Here is a 15129-nt window from a genome sequence, read left to right on the forward strand (position 1 = left end):
CCACAGGGTTACTGATCAGGACAAGGGTATCCAGAAATGTAATTTACATTATCTTCCAGATGCCAGCCGCCCCCGAGCTGCAACACATGCATTTAAACTGTGCTTGCCTTTATTTAGAAATGACTGCATCTGAGTCACTAACAGATTTTCTTTTGATATGTATTCCTATGTAGAGGTTTACACTATATTTCTTCCTGCATGTTAGCATTAACAAAACAACAGGGCAACAATCCCACAGAGATAGGCAAATAATATAAATAATGGAATTGTTTGCCAAGCCAATATTTATTGTGCTTGGTGTGATAGTGAACTTGTGTTTCATTTGCAGAGTGTGCACACACAAAAAAGGTCACATGCTCCCAGCCCCCTGGATGACTGGTGAGATCAAAATGGTGGTCTTGCCTTTAAATACTTGTGGGGCTTTTGGGGCAAGAATTTCCTGATCTCTGTAAAGTCATTGCCATAATAAAGAAGCAACAGTTAGTAGTTACACAGGTGTTTCTAGGAATTGGAAGATCTTGAGCACCATAAAAAAGGAATTCTATGGTGAATGGTGGACGTGACCAGTTTGCGGCTAACAGTGACCTAAAAAGGAATATACACCAATAAGCAATAACATTGTTAACGCTGACCAGTAAAGTGAATAATATAGATTATCTTGTTACAATGGCACCTAAAGCTGTGTGGAATATATTAGGCAGCAAGTGAACATATTGTCCATGTAGCTGATGTGTTGACAGTAGAACAAATGGGCAAGCATAAGGATTTGAGTGACTTTGACACGGGCCAAATTGATATGGCCAGATGACTGGGTCAGAGCATCTCCAACACTGCAACTCTTGTGGGATGTTCCCAATCTGCCTTGGTCAAGACCTACATAAAGTGGTCCAAGAAAGGAAAAATGGTGAACCGGAGACAGGGTCATAGGCAGCCAAGGCTCACTGATGCAGGCCTGTGTAGTCTAATCCAATATAAGAGCTACTGTAGGTCAAATTACTTAAAAAGTTAATGCTGTTGTTGTGTATGGGGCTACGTAGCTGCAGACCTACCAGGGTACCCATGCTGACCCATGTCCACAGCCAAAAATGCCTACAATGGTCACCTGACCATCAGCATTTGATCATGGATCGATGAAAGAAGGTGGCCTAGTCTGATGAACCACAATTTCTTTTACATCATGTGGATGGCCAATTGCTTGTGTGTTGCTTACCTAGGGAAGAGATGGCACCAGGATACACTATTGAATGTCCAATCCATGGAGGCCCCCTCACAATTTACAGAACTTAAAGTGTAAGTAAACCACCCCTATCGTTTTCAGCCAAGGAAGCTGCCATCTTTGCCTTTGTTTAATCTACAACTGCCATGATGCTGCACATGTTATCAGTTATGACACCGGCCATTGGATGGTTTGACAGTTTGGTTGAGAGCACAACCAATGGGAGTGTTTAATTTACGTCACGTGTCAGAAATGTAACTGTTTTATGGATGGGTTTACGTACGCTTTAAATAATCTGCCTCTGACCACTTAGTGCCAGATACTAGATCATACCTTCAAAGGTCTAGTGGAGTCCATGCCTTGATGGGTTATGGCTGCTTTGGCGGCAAAACGGGGAACATACCCAATATTAGGTGGATAGTCATAAAGTTATAGCTGATCAGTGTATGCCACATATGCCACAGTCTTTGTTCCACAAGTGACAGTTAAAACTCAGCTCAAGGATTCATTTAAGGAAAATTAAACACTTCATTTAAATATGCCTTTCTGCACATACTATATAGAGTGCCAACACTTTGCCTGAACTTACCTTACATAACTCATTTAAAATAGTTTGACCCTACTTGGCAACCAGCGACTGAGTGCAGTGGTCAGAACTATGTAATGCACAGCATATAGAGTACAGAGGTCCAGACAATGTTATATACAAGATAGCATATAGCATGCAGAAGTCAGAACTAAGTTGCTCATAGAGTGAAGCTGTCAGGAGTAAGTATATAGCACATAGCATAAAGAATGCAGAAGTCATGACTATGTAGTGTATAGAATTAAGAGTATGTGTAACATTCAGCATAGTGTACAATGTGTAGCACTCTGGTCTATTTAAATGACACGAGTGCAGATGATCAAACTATATAACAAATGGACTGTACAAAATAATGCATAAAGTGCAGTGGTCAGTGTGCAGGAATCAGGGGCAACTGTCTCCTTACATTGATGATGATGGTTACATAGTCAGGTTGAAAAAATACACAAGTCCATCTAGTTCAACCATAAAAATAAATGAATAAATAAAAAATAATATCATACAATCTCATATACCCAATTCTATACCCACGGTTAATCCAGAGGAAGGCAAAAAAAAAAAAAAAAAACAGCAAAGCATGATCCAATTTGCAACAGCAGGGGAAAAAAAAATTCCTTCCTGATCCCCCGAGAGGCAATAAGATTTTCCCTGGATCAACTTTACCTACAAATGTTAGAACCTGATTGTATGTACATTTAGGAAAGCATCCAGGCAATCTACTGAGCTGGCTAGAACCACCTCTGGAGGTAGACTATTCCACATTTTCATAGCCTTTACTGTGTAGAAACCTTTCCATATTTAGGATGAAACCTCTTTTGCACTAGGCATAAAGAGTGCCCCCTTATCCTCTGTGTTGACCGTAAAGTGAATAACTCAACACCACGTTCACTATATGGACCCCTTATGCATTTGCACATGTTGATCATATCCCCCTCATTAATCTCCTCTTCTCAAGAGAGAATACATTCAGTTTCTCTAATCTTTCCTCATAGTTGAGTTCCTCCATGCCTCTTATCAGTTTGGTTGCTCTTCTCTTCACTTTCTCCAGTTCCTCGATATTCCTTTTGAGAACTGGTGCCTGTGATGGACTCACCCGGGACAGAGACTTTTGGAAGGGATCGACTGCTGGCAGCTGAACAGAGAGTCATTGACCTCTGCCCCACACCTACTGATGATAACGAATTCCTTGCAGCCAAGAATGGGGATCATGCAGGCTGATAATGTGAGTTCACTCCGCCCAACAATACCGAAGGAAGCACTCAAGCGGAGTGTGGGACATTCCGTCAGTGTCTAAAACTGAACATCATATTCCAGATGAGGTCTTACTAATGATTTGTACAGGGGCAAAATTATATCTCTCTCTGGAGTCCATACATCTCTTAACTACAAGAAAGGACTTTGTTTGCTTTGGAAAGCATAGCTTGGCATTGCATGCTATTACTGAGCTTATGATCTACCAAAACCACCAGATCCTTCTCCACTATGGATTCCTCTATTTGTACTCCCCCTAGTATGTATGATGCATGCAAATTCTTAGCCCTTAGTGCATAACTTTAAATTTATCAACATTAAACCTCATCTGCCACAGTCACCCAATTAGACTGTGCATTGAGGTTGGCTTGTAAATTGGAGACATCCTGTAAGGACATTATTCCACTGCATAGCTTGGTGTCATATGCAAAGACTGAAATAGTACTTTTAATCCCAGACCCTATCATTTATAAAGATATTAAAAAGTAAGGGTCCCAACACTAAACCTTGGGGTACACCACTGATAACCTTAGACCATTCAGCGTAAGAATCATTAACCACTACTCTGAATTCTGTTTTTAGACAGTTTTCTATCCACTTACAAATTGATATTTCCAAGCCTGTAGACTTTACCGTACACATTAGCTGTGTGTGCGGAACTGTATCAAACGTTTTTGCAAAATCTAAATATACCACGTCCACCGCCACCCCTCTGTCCAAGGTTACCTCCTCATAAAAAGAAATCAGATTTGTTTGACAACTTCTGTCTTTCATGAATCCATGCTGTCTGTTGCTTAAAATATTTTTTTCCAGCAAGAACCCGTCTATGTGGTCTTTTATTAAACTCTCCAGTATCTTCCCAACTATAGAAGTTAAACTAACAGGTCTATAGTTACTTGGTAAAGACTTTGTTCCCTTTTTAAATATGGGCAACCCCATTGGCCTTACACCAATCCAGTGGTACTATTCCAGTCATTAATTAGTCCCAAAAAATTAGATACAATGAATTTGAAATGACAGTGCTCAATTCTTTTAGGATCCGTGGGTGGATGCCATCTGGTCCAGGTGCTTTATCCACCTTTATTCTGAATATTTCTGGACTATATCACTTTTGAGCCATTGTGGATCATTTGGGGCCATGTCAATACAACCCCCATTATGGACATGAACTCCTCCATGCTCCTTTGTATACACAGAACTGAAGAAAGTATTTAATACATTTGCCTTCTCTTTGTCCCCAGTCACCCACTCTAGATTATTTTGTTAAGGGCCTACATGCTCACATCTGACCTTTTTACTGTTAACATATTTAAAGATTTTTGGGGGGTTTGTCCTACTATCTTTTGCAATCCGTCTTTCGTTTTGAATTTTTGCTTCCTTGATTTACTTTTTACATATTCTGTTATATTCTGTGACATTTAAATTACACCAATGCTCCTTCATTTTTATATGTTTTTAAAAGCTATTTTCTTATTATTTATAGCTTTTTTAACTTTGGCCGTGGGCCACATAGGTTTTATTTTTAGCCTTTTAAACTTATTGCCCATGGGAATATACTTTGCAGTGAGTTTTTGAAGAATACCTATTTCTGTTCTGTGTTTATAAATGCCAATACCCCCCCTAACATTAGTATTTACTGCTCCCCTTACATAATGTCTCTTGTCCTTCCTTACAGTGGTAGTTACTGTTCTCCCTCTATGGGTGGTCAGAGTGTCCCCTACATTGGTAGTGACTGTGACCTCTTACATTGACTATACCCCCTTTAACCACTTCAATACAGGGCACTTAAACACCTTCCTGCCCAGACCAATTTTGAGCTTTCATCGCTGTCGCACTTTGAATGACAATTGCGCGGTCATGCTACACTGTACCCAAATGACATTTTTATCATTTTTTTCCCACAAATAGAGCTTTCTTTTGGTGGTATTTGATCACCTCTACAGTTTTTATTTTTTGCGCTACAAATAAAAAAATACCGAAAATTGTGAAAAAAAAAAATGTTTTTTTTGTTTCAGTTTCAAAACTTTGTAAATAAGTACGTTTTCTCCTTCACTGATGGGCACTGATGGGGCTACACTGATAGGCACTGATAAGGCGGCACTGATGGGCACCAATGAAGTGGCACTGATGAGGTGGCATTGATGGACACTGATAGGCGGGACTGATAGGCGGCACTGATAGGCGACACGGATGGACACTGATAGGTGGCACAAATTGGCACTGATAGCTGGCACGGATTGGCATGGATGGGCGGCAGAGATGGGCATGGATAGGCGGCACAGATGGGCATGGATAGGCGGCACAGATGGGCATGGGTGGGCACTGATAGACGGCACAGGTGGGCACTGATAGGCGGCACAGGTGGGCACTCATAGGCGGCACAGGTGGGCACTCATAGGCGGCACAGGTGTTATACTGTACTAATGGATGCCAATCAGTGCCAAACAATAATGCATGCCAATCAGTGATGCCCATTGTGGGCACTGATTGGCATCCATTATGGGCACTGATTGGCATCCATTGTGCTGACTGGCATCCCTGGTGGTCTAGGGAGGATTACCTTTTCCCTGGTGGTCTGGTGGCGTCCCTGGTGGTCCAGTGTGGGCATCCTCGGGGGCTGTGCTGATCAGCACAGACCCCCCCTGTCAGAGGAGCAGCCGATCGGCTCTCCTCTACTCGCGTCTGACAGACGCAAGTGAGGAAAAGCCGATCACCGGCTCTTCCCATTTACACTGTGATCAGCCGTGATTGGACACGGCTGATCACGTGGTAAAGAGTCTCCGTCGGAGACTCTTTACCGAGATCGTAGTTGCCGGGTGTCAGACTGACACCCCGCAACAACGATCGCCGCGATGCGCGCCCCCGGGGGCGCGCAGCGGCTCATAATCCTGAGGACGTCATATGACGTCCAGTCAGGATTATGAAACCACTTTGCCACCGTCAATTTGTAATAGGGCGGGCGGCAAGTAGTTAATTTCTAGTTACAGTGCCCCCTAACATTGGTGGTAATGATACCCCCTTACATTGTGTACTCCTGTGGGGCTTAACCACTTGCTTACTGGGCACTTAAACCCCCCTCCTGTCCAGACCAATTTTCAGCTTTCAGCACTGATGCACTTTGAATGACAATTGCGCGGTCACGCTAAACTGTACCCAAATAAAATTTTTATCATTTTTTTCCCTCAAATAGAGCTGCAGACCCTGGCAGGTCTGCAGCTACGTAGCCCCATACACAACAGCATTAACTTTTTAAGTAATTTGACCTACAGTAGCTCTTCTATTGGATCAGACTACACAGGCCTGCATCAGTGAGCCTTGGCTGCCTATGACCCTGTCTCCGGTTCACCATTTTTCCTTCCTTGGACCACTTTTTGTAGGTCTTGATCACCTCTGCGGTTTTTATTTTTTGTTATATATATATTTTGTTATAAAATTTTAAAATGGGTAATTTTTCTCCTTCATTGATGTACGCTGATGAGGCGGCACTGATAGGTGGCAGTAATGGGCACTGATGGGTGGCAGTGATGGGCACTGATCAATTACACTGGTAGGCAACACTAGGTGGCACTTATTGGCACCACTGGTGGGTATAGGTGGCACTAGTGGGCATTGATAGGTGGCACTGGTGGGCACTGGCAGATGGCACTGACAGGGGGTAGTGGTGGGCACAGATGAGGCATAAGTACTCTTCCCTTGTCCCTTGCAGGTGAGCCGATGATCAGCTTTTTTTTCTCCTCATGCTGTCAGTGTGAAGAGAAAAAATAAACTGATTACTGAGCTTTTGTTTACATCATGTGATGAGCTGTCATTGGCTGACAGCTGATCACATGGTAAGGGGCCAGGACCGGCCCCTTACTCGGATCGTTGATCACCTGAGTCTCAGTGACTCGGTGATTACAGCATGCTCTGCATGTGCGCAGGGTGCGTGCACAGTGGAGGCCGTCATATGACGGCCTCCCGGAAATTCAGGTCCACGCTGTGGCCGTGATTCGGCTATAGCACGGACGTCAACTGGTTAATAAATATGTGGAAAATTACCCCTTTGTTTGAAAGATTGAAGGAGCCGGGTTAAACATTCTCAGAAAAACAGAGACTACATCCTTTCAGATAGCCTGCAAGGGAAATTTTTCCATCCATGCTGTTAAGCATTAATTGAGGAATTGGGCATGTTTCCCTCATTCTACCTGCAAGAGAAAATAAAGCATATATGGCTAGCCTGAGTTTTTGGAGATAAGTATGGCTAGCCTTAGGCCGCGTACACACGCGGGGACTGTTCGCTCAACTTTGTCCGCTGAACAGTGTTTCAGCGGACAGTCCGCTCGTGTGTGGGCTTCAGCGCACAGTTTCAGCGGACAGTCTGACGAACAAAGTTTTTCGGAAATTCCGTAAAACTGTCCGCTGAAACTTAGTTTGAGCGGACAGTCCGCCCGTGTGTAGGCTTGTTCGTCAAACTAAGTTCCGCGCATGCTCAGAAAGGATTTACACGGCGAAGGTTGCATTGCAGTGTATAGGACGTCGTATTTCTAGTCCCGTCGTACGTGCCGTTCACGTCATCGTGCAAGTTTCAGCGGACTGTTCGTTCGTCGTGTGTGGCCAAGTCCGTCCATGCTAATTTTGAGCGGACTGTCCGCTCAAACTGTTTGACGAACAAAGTTGGGCGAACAGTCCCCGCGTGTGTACGCGGCCTTAGAGTTGAGTTGCTTTCACAGCACAAGGTCTGATGGCACAGGTGACTTGATGACACAGGGTCTGTTCCTGTAAAACACTGGCAGTTGCAATCGCCTATGGTACATAGTAGGTAGCACAGATATGGCTAAATGCTTTATTTCAGCAGGTTTTAGAAAATGGCTTTATTGCTTCATTAGGAAAAAAAACAACAGAATTTTTTGTTGTAGTTGTTGGTTTTTCCTGTGACCTGACCGCTCATATTCTTGTATGGGCCCTTCTAGGATGCTGGATCGACATGCCAGGACAGTCCTATGTATACTATATTACCAAAAATATTGGGATACCTGCCTTTACACACACCTTGACTTTAATGACATCCCAGTCTTAGTCTGTAGGGTTCAATATTGAGTTGGCCCACCCTTTGCTGCTATAACAGCTTCAACTCTTCTGGGAAGGCTGTCCACAAGGTTTAGGAGTGTGTCTATGGGAATGTTTGACGAGAAGTTCTGGCTCGCAGTCTCCACTCCCAAAGGTGTTCTATTGGGTTGAGCTCAGGACTCTGGGCAGGCCAGTTCACTTCCTCTGCCCAAAACTCGCTCATCCATGTCTTTCCTTGTCTGTGCACTGGTGTGTGTTGGAACATAAAAGGGCCATCCCCATTAAAGTTCAAGTGCGTGTAAAGGCAGGCGCCCCAATACTTTTCGTAATATAATGTAAGTCAAAGAAAGTTTAGTGTACAGGTTAGGCTGATGCCTAAGAGGATTTCTTTTTTTTACCATAGACAAGTACACAAGGCAAGATATGGCTCTGTTACAAAGCTCTGCAAGAGCTGACATTGATGGTATTGGTGGAGGTTTGTTCATGAGGGTTGAAAATGTGGGTCCTCTTGAACCATCCTCTGTGTTTCAATGACTGGAATGTATGATGCAAAGATATACTGCAGCTTTGTGCTCCATCAGTGTGCAGCCTATGGCTAATAGCACGTGACCTGTGATTAGTGGCCTGTCTAAGAGAGACAAAGTGCAGGACAGAGCCTGATGCCTCAGGAGAACAGCTTCCTGAAAGGACATTATGTCAGTGAAGCTCATTACACAAGAAATATGGTTCCATCATGTAGCTGTCTCCTTCCTCCAGTCTGTCATCCCTAATTTCTGTGTTATTTCATCCTTAACCACTGCCTTGCCTTTTCTCACATTCTGTTTAACAGTTAGGCTTAATGCACATAGGCGCATTTGCCTGTGCAGCCTAAAGAGGCTTTATATTTTCCGTGCCCGAGATGTCCTGGAGCAACATATAGCTGTCCATGGACATGAATGGGTGAAGGTAGCTGTACACAATTGTGCACATGCATAGATGTAATGTCCTGAATGCACACTACCTGCACTCGGAACATTTTGTCTGTGTGCATGTGCTACTTTACTGTACACAAATAGCGGTACATAGCTTCGTACAGCAGCCTTTACCTAGTCATGTCTATGGGCAGCTGTATGCAGCAACAGGACATCCTGGGCACCAAAAATACTCTGTGTAGGTGGGGCTTTGGGGAAGGCACACACTTTGGAGGAATCAAGTAGGCAACAATTATTGCCACGTGGAACTGTTTATAGGCAATCAACAGTTCAGTACAGCTCATGCATACTATTCAGGGCACTCAGGAGAACATTGCAATGTATCACAAGCCCATGTTGGGGGTTGTTCTGCTGCAGAATACATTTGGGGCCAATCGCTCACCTCCCTGATGGAATGGCATGATGGATAAGTATCTGCTTGTATTTCTCAGCATTAAGGACACTATTGATCTTGGCCAAATCTCTAACTTCACCTGCAGAAATGCAGTCCCAAATTTGCAAGGAACCTCCGTCATGCTTCACTGTTGCCTGCAGACACCACTCTATGTAACATTTTCCAGCCCTTTGGCAAACAAACTGCCTCCTGCTACAGCCAATGGCAGAGCACCTGCTTGCATTTTTCTGCACCCCAGTTCCTATGCTTTCATGTATAGTTGAGTCATTTAGCCTTGGTCGCAATTCTTCCATAAAGACCACTTTTGACCAGACTTCTCTGGACAGTAGATGGGTGTACCTGGGTCCCACTGGTTTCTGCCAGTTCTGTGCTGATGGTACTGCTGGACCTTTTCTGATGTCGAAAGGGTAGTAAGCATAATATGTCTTTCATCTGCTGCATTAACTTTCCTTGGCCGACCACTGCGTCTACAGTCCTCAACCTTGCCCATTTCTTTGTACTTCTTCAAAAGAGCTTGAACAGCACATCTTGAAACCCCAGTCTGCTTTGAAATCTTTACCTGGGAGAGACCTTGCTGATGCAGTATATCTACCTTGTGTCTTGTTGCTGTGCTCAGTTTTGCCACATACTGGCAAGCATAATACCATCCGCATTTCTCTATGGCACATGCTGCCCGCTGCTGTGCCCTCCACACTCCTTTCCCACACTTATACCCTCACCTGCACATGTTTCCCACTGCCATACCCTTCGCTATCCTCTCCTACATGTATAGTCTGCCATCTTACCCTCTGCATTACTCCCCTGCACATCCCGCCTGTTTATATACCCTCCTCTACATTCTTCTCCTGCACATGCTACCCACTGTTTCACCCTCCACACTCCTCTCCTGCACATAGTGCCCACTGTCATACCTTTAACACTCTTCTACCGTCCACTAAGGTATTTCTTTTATCAATATGTCCCTAACTGTACTCACTCGTTCTAAAATGGGCACACCGTTACTAATTTATATCAAAACCAGAGTTTCCCTTTAAAACTATTTAGTTTTTGGTTTGTTTACTGGCAGGTCAATGCACCTACTAACTTCCCATAGATGGATGGCACTCCAGAAATTTGATCTTTACATGTTAATTTCTAGGTCTGAATGTCTGTTCTAGCAATTCTATTACTACTCTACTCTATGGACATCTCGCTGGCCCAGTTGTAGCTTGTCTTTTATTCTACTTTCAAAGTTCAGTTTTAAGTTTGACTGCTGGCAGGTCAATACACCTATTGTCCTCCCATACATGGATGGCACTCCAGACCAACGGTCTTGTTGCTGTGCTCAGTCTTGCCATGGTCTATGACCTGTGACATGAAACTGTCTTCCACAACCTCACCTGAGTAGATACGTTTGGCTGTTCCTCATCCAGTTTTAAGTCACCTACACAGCTGTTTCTGTTTCAGTTAATGACCGTTTCAACCTACACTATATTACCAAAAGTATTGTGACACCTGCCTTTACACACACATAAACTTTAATGGTATCCCAGTTTTATTCTGTAGAGTTCAGCCATAGGCTAAGTATAGCCTCAAATACAAAATATACTTAATACATATAACAGTACCATCATCCCAATTGATAATTGTGAAGAATTGGGAATTCTAAAGATATTGGGGCAGTTGCTGAGGCTGCTCCCTTGATATCCACACCCAAAAATGTTTGTTGAGGGGACTATTGCGGTACTAAATAAATAATTTATAGAAGACTTTGTTATAAAAAATTACAAGTAATTTAATAAGGGCAAAAAAATGAAATCAAAACTTTCATATTGCTAAAATCATATACACCACAATTTAATAAACTACCGACGGGTAGCCCCGTAAGGTTTCTATTGAAGGGGTATAGAAACGTTTCCTCTACCGGTTTTGCGGCGAACCGCTTCTTCAGGAGGATAGTCTACAGAATAAATAAAAATATTTGCAAATAATCAAATAGCAGTGAATCATATAATGACATAACAGAAGATTTACAGTAATTTAAATAGTGAGGGGATCAGCTCACCCACAAAAGGAGGAAGCAGTAGATCACAGGACCCATCGGTTACCTCCCACGGCAGATGCGGGGGATTGTAAAGGACTCTTCAAATTTAAACAGATATATATGATATGAGAGTTAAAGTGAGATAAGACATTAACCTATACACACCTAAAGAGCGATACATAGGTGAAAAAGGGATGGAAAATAGACTGTGCATAGGGGCTGTAAAAAGAGCCTATAAAAAGGAAGTGCTTAATTGTGCATCCTAAGGTGTCCTAAGCAAGCAAAAAATTACCAAAGAAATTGACCAAATTGCGAAGAAAAGGAAAAAGAAATAAAGAGTCTGTGAAAAAGGGCAAACCACCACAAAGAATAGGGTAAAAGGGATATAAGTGAAACAAGTGTGAAAGTAAAAGCCAAACATACTGTTTGGACTATATTATCCAGTGCACACCACCCATGTTCATAGAGGGAGATCGAACAGGGCAACACCATAGTAGCCGAGGAATACAAATGTATAGTGTGCAGGGCAGGTATCACCTACTATATATATATAATACACTCACCAAAGGGAGGAACTGGTAAGCATGTATGCACAGGTTGCTGTTGTAGCACACCAGGTAATCATGATAATTAATATGGTAATTCATTGGCCAGGAAACAAACATGAACCTGGGTATTGATCGCCATCTGTGGGGGTACACACAGAGCAATCGCTTTAAGCACATATGAAAAAAGGCATAAAGTAAGATAAGACCAGGAGACCTAAGGTACTAGAGGTCCTAGTCATCGGGTACAAAAACAGCAATACACTAACCTGTATAGACATGTCCAACAGCACAACCCGGCATGTGGAGTCCTAAAAACTGCTCAACAGTGGTCTAACACAGACCACTATTTAAGCCCCCAACCCTTCCGGCATCAGCGCACGCTCTGACGTCACGGGGGGTCCGCCCGCCCACACCGAGCTCGCACGGCCATGCAGAGTTCAATATTGAGTTGGCCCACCCTTTGCAGTTATAACAGCTTCAACTCATCTGGGAAGGCTGTCCACAAGGTTTAGGAGTGTGTCTATAGGAATGTTTGACCATTCTTCCAGAAGCGCATTTGTGAGGTCAGGCCATAGGTTTTCTATTGGGTTGAGGTCAGGGCTCTGTGCAGGCCAGTCAAGTTCCTCCACCCAAAACTATCCATGTCTTTATGGATCTTGCTTTGTGCATTGGTTCAAATCATATAGTTGAGGGGGAATTATGGTATGGGGTTGTTTTTCAAGGGTTGGGCTTGGCCCCATAGTTCCAGTGAAGAGAACTCTTAAGGTAGCAGCATACCAAGACATTTTGGATAATTTCATTCTCACAACTGGTTAAAACTCTTTTCTTATAACTTTAATGAGTGGCCATGTGTCTTGTTAATCTCCCTTCTGCAAAAAAGTTGTATTCCTATTGTGGGGTCAGTAGCGGAACTATAGGGGTCACTGCAGTCGCACTTGCGACTTGGCCCTGCCTTTCTGCCACTGTGGGGGGGGGGGGCAAGACACGGCATCTACCCCTGCACCTCTGGCTATACATTTAGAATGCAGTGGGGGGTGGGGGGGTGGGAGGCGACGATCGGCAGCTCTGTTGCCCGTGGGCGGCAGGATCTCCCTGGGGCTTGTAGTTCTCTTCCTGAGTCTACACAGTGGAGAGGGGAGGGGCCTCTGACCTGGGCATCTAGCAGTTTCACTCTTCAATGTACAAGCGAGTCGGCTCTGCTTGTACACTGTTACTGAAACCTAATTTTGACACCACCTGGCTCCACCCATGACTCCGACCCTTTTCCTTGCCCATGTAAACCCCACCTTTTTAATGAAGCGCCCATCAAATGTAGCCTCACCAGCGCCCATCAAATGCAGCCTCACCAGTGCTTATCAAATGCAGCCTCACCAGTGCCCATCAAATGCAGCCTCACCAGCGTCCATCAAATGCAGCCTCACTAGTGCTCATAAAATGCAGCCTCACCAGCGTCCATCAAATGCAGCCTCACCAGTGCCCATCACATGCAGCCTACCAGCGCCCATCACATGCAGCCTACCAGCGCCCATCACATGCAGCCTACCAGCGCCCATCACATGCAGCCTACCAGCTCCCATCAAATGCAGCCTACCAGCGCCCATCAAATGCAGCCTGCCTCACCAGCGCCCATCAAATGCAGCCTGCCTCACCAGTGGCCATCAAATTCAGCCTCACCAGCGCCCATCAAATTCAGCCTCACCAGTGCCCATCAAATGCATCCTGCCTCACCAGCGCCCATCAAATGCAGCCTGCCTCACCAGCGCCCATCAAATGCAACCAGCCTCACCAGCGCCCATCAAATGCAGCCTCACCAGCGCCCATCAAATGCAGCCTCACCAGCGCCCATCAAATGCAGCCTCACCAGTGCGCATCAAATGCAGCCTGCCTCATTAGCGCCCATCAATGCAGCCTACCAGCACCCATCAATGAACGTTTGCTTGCTTACATTCTATCAGGAGTCAGAACACAGACACAGTCCTCCGCCACCACTGCTCCCCTCAAACTACGTGCGAACGGAGCACCAGCTGCCTGCTGATGCTAAGACTTAGTTGCCTGCTGCAGAGAGAAGAGAGTAGGAAAACCAGAGGCCGGGCGCCCTAGGCGGCTGCCTAGTTTGCCCAGTGGTAGCCCCGGCCCTGCTGATAGATGTTCGGGTCAGAGGCTCCTCCCCTCTCCACTGTGTAGATTCAGGAAGAGAACTACTAGCCTCAGGGAGATACCACCAAGATGTGGACACTATAGAGCTGCCGATCGACGCCTTCCACTTCCCCAGCCAGGTAAGGAAGGGGCCCTCTGGGGACACTGATGTAAGGGCGGGGCTCTCTAGGGACCCTGATGTAAGGGGGGGGCCCTCTGGGGACATTGATGTAAAGGGGGGCTCTCTGGGGACACTGATGTCAGGGGTGCTCTCTGGGGATCTTGATGTAAGGGGGGGCTCTCTTGAAACCTCGATGTAAGGGGGGGCGCTCTGGGTGGGGGATATGTAACGATTATAATATATATATATATATATATATACACACACACACACACACACACACACACGTATATTTTATACATGTGTATGACTTTCTTTAGTTCACTGCTATGGTACTCGCAATCTTTCTTCATAACTAATATCCTCCAGACCCTTTATGAGCTTTGTTGCCCTTCTTTGTACTCGCTCCATTTCCAGTACATCCTTCCTGAGGACTGGTGCCCAGAACTGGACAGCATACTCTAGGTGCGGCCGGACCAGAGTCTTGTAGAGCGGAAGAATTATTGTTTTATCTCTGGAGTTAATCCCTTTTTTAATGCATGCAATATTCTGTTTGCTAGCAACAGCTTGGCATTGCATGCCATTGCCGAGCCTACTAGGACCCCCAGGTTTTTTTCCATCCTAGCTCCCCCCCCCCCCTGAGGTTCTCCCTTATGTATGGATTGCAGTCATATTTTTGCCATCCAAATGCATTTTTCTACATTAAACCTCATTTGTCATGTAGTTGCCCACTCCATTAATTTGTTCAGATCTTCTTGCAAGGTATCCACATCTTGCAAAGAAGTTATTGTCCTGCTTAGCTTAGAGTGCTGAGATTGAGCTGTTTACCCCATCCTC

The sequence above is a fragment of the Lithobates pipiens genome, unplaced genomic scaffold (genome assembly GCF_037356315.1).
Source record: "Lithobates pipiens isolate NorthernLeopardFrog02 unplaced genomic scaffold, aLitPip1_a1.2 Scaffold_28, whole genome shotgun sequence".
Classification (NCBI taxonomy): domain Eukaryota; kingdom Metazoa; phylum Chordata; class Amphibia; order Anura; family Ranidae; genus Lithobates; species Lithobates pipiens.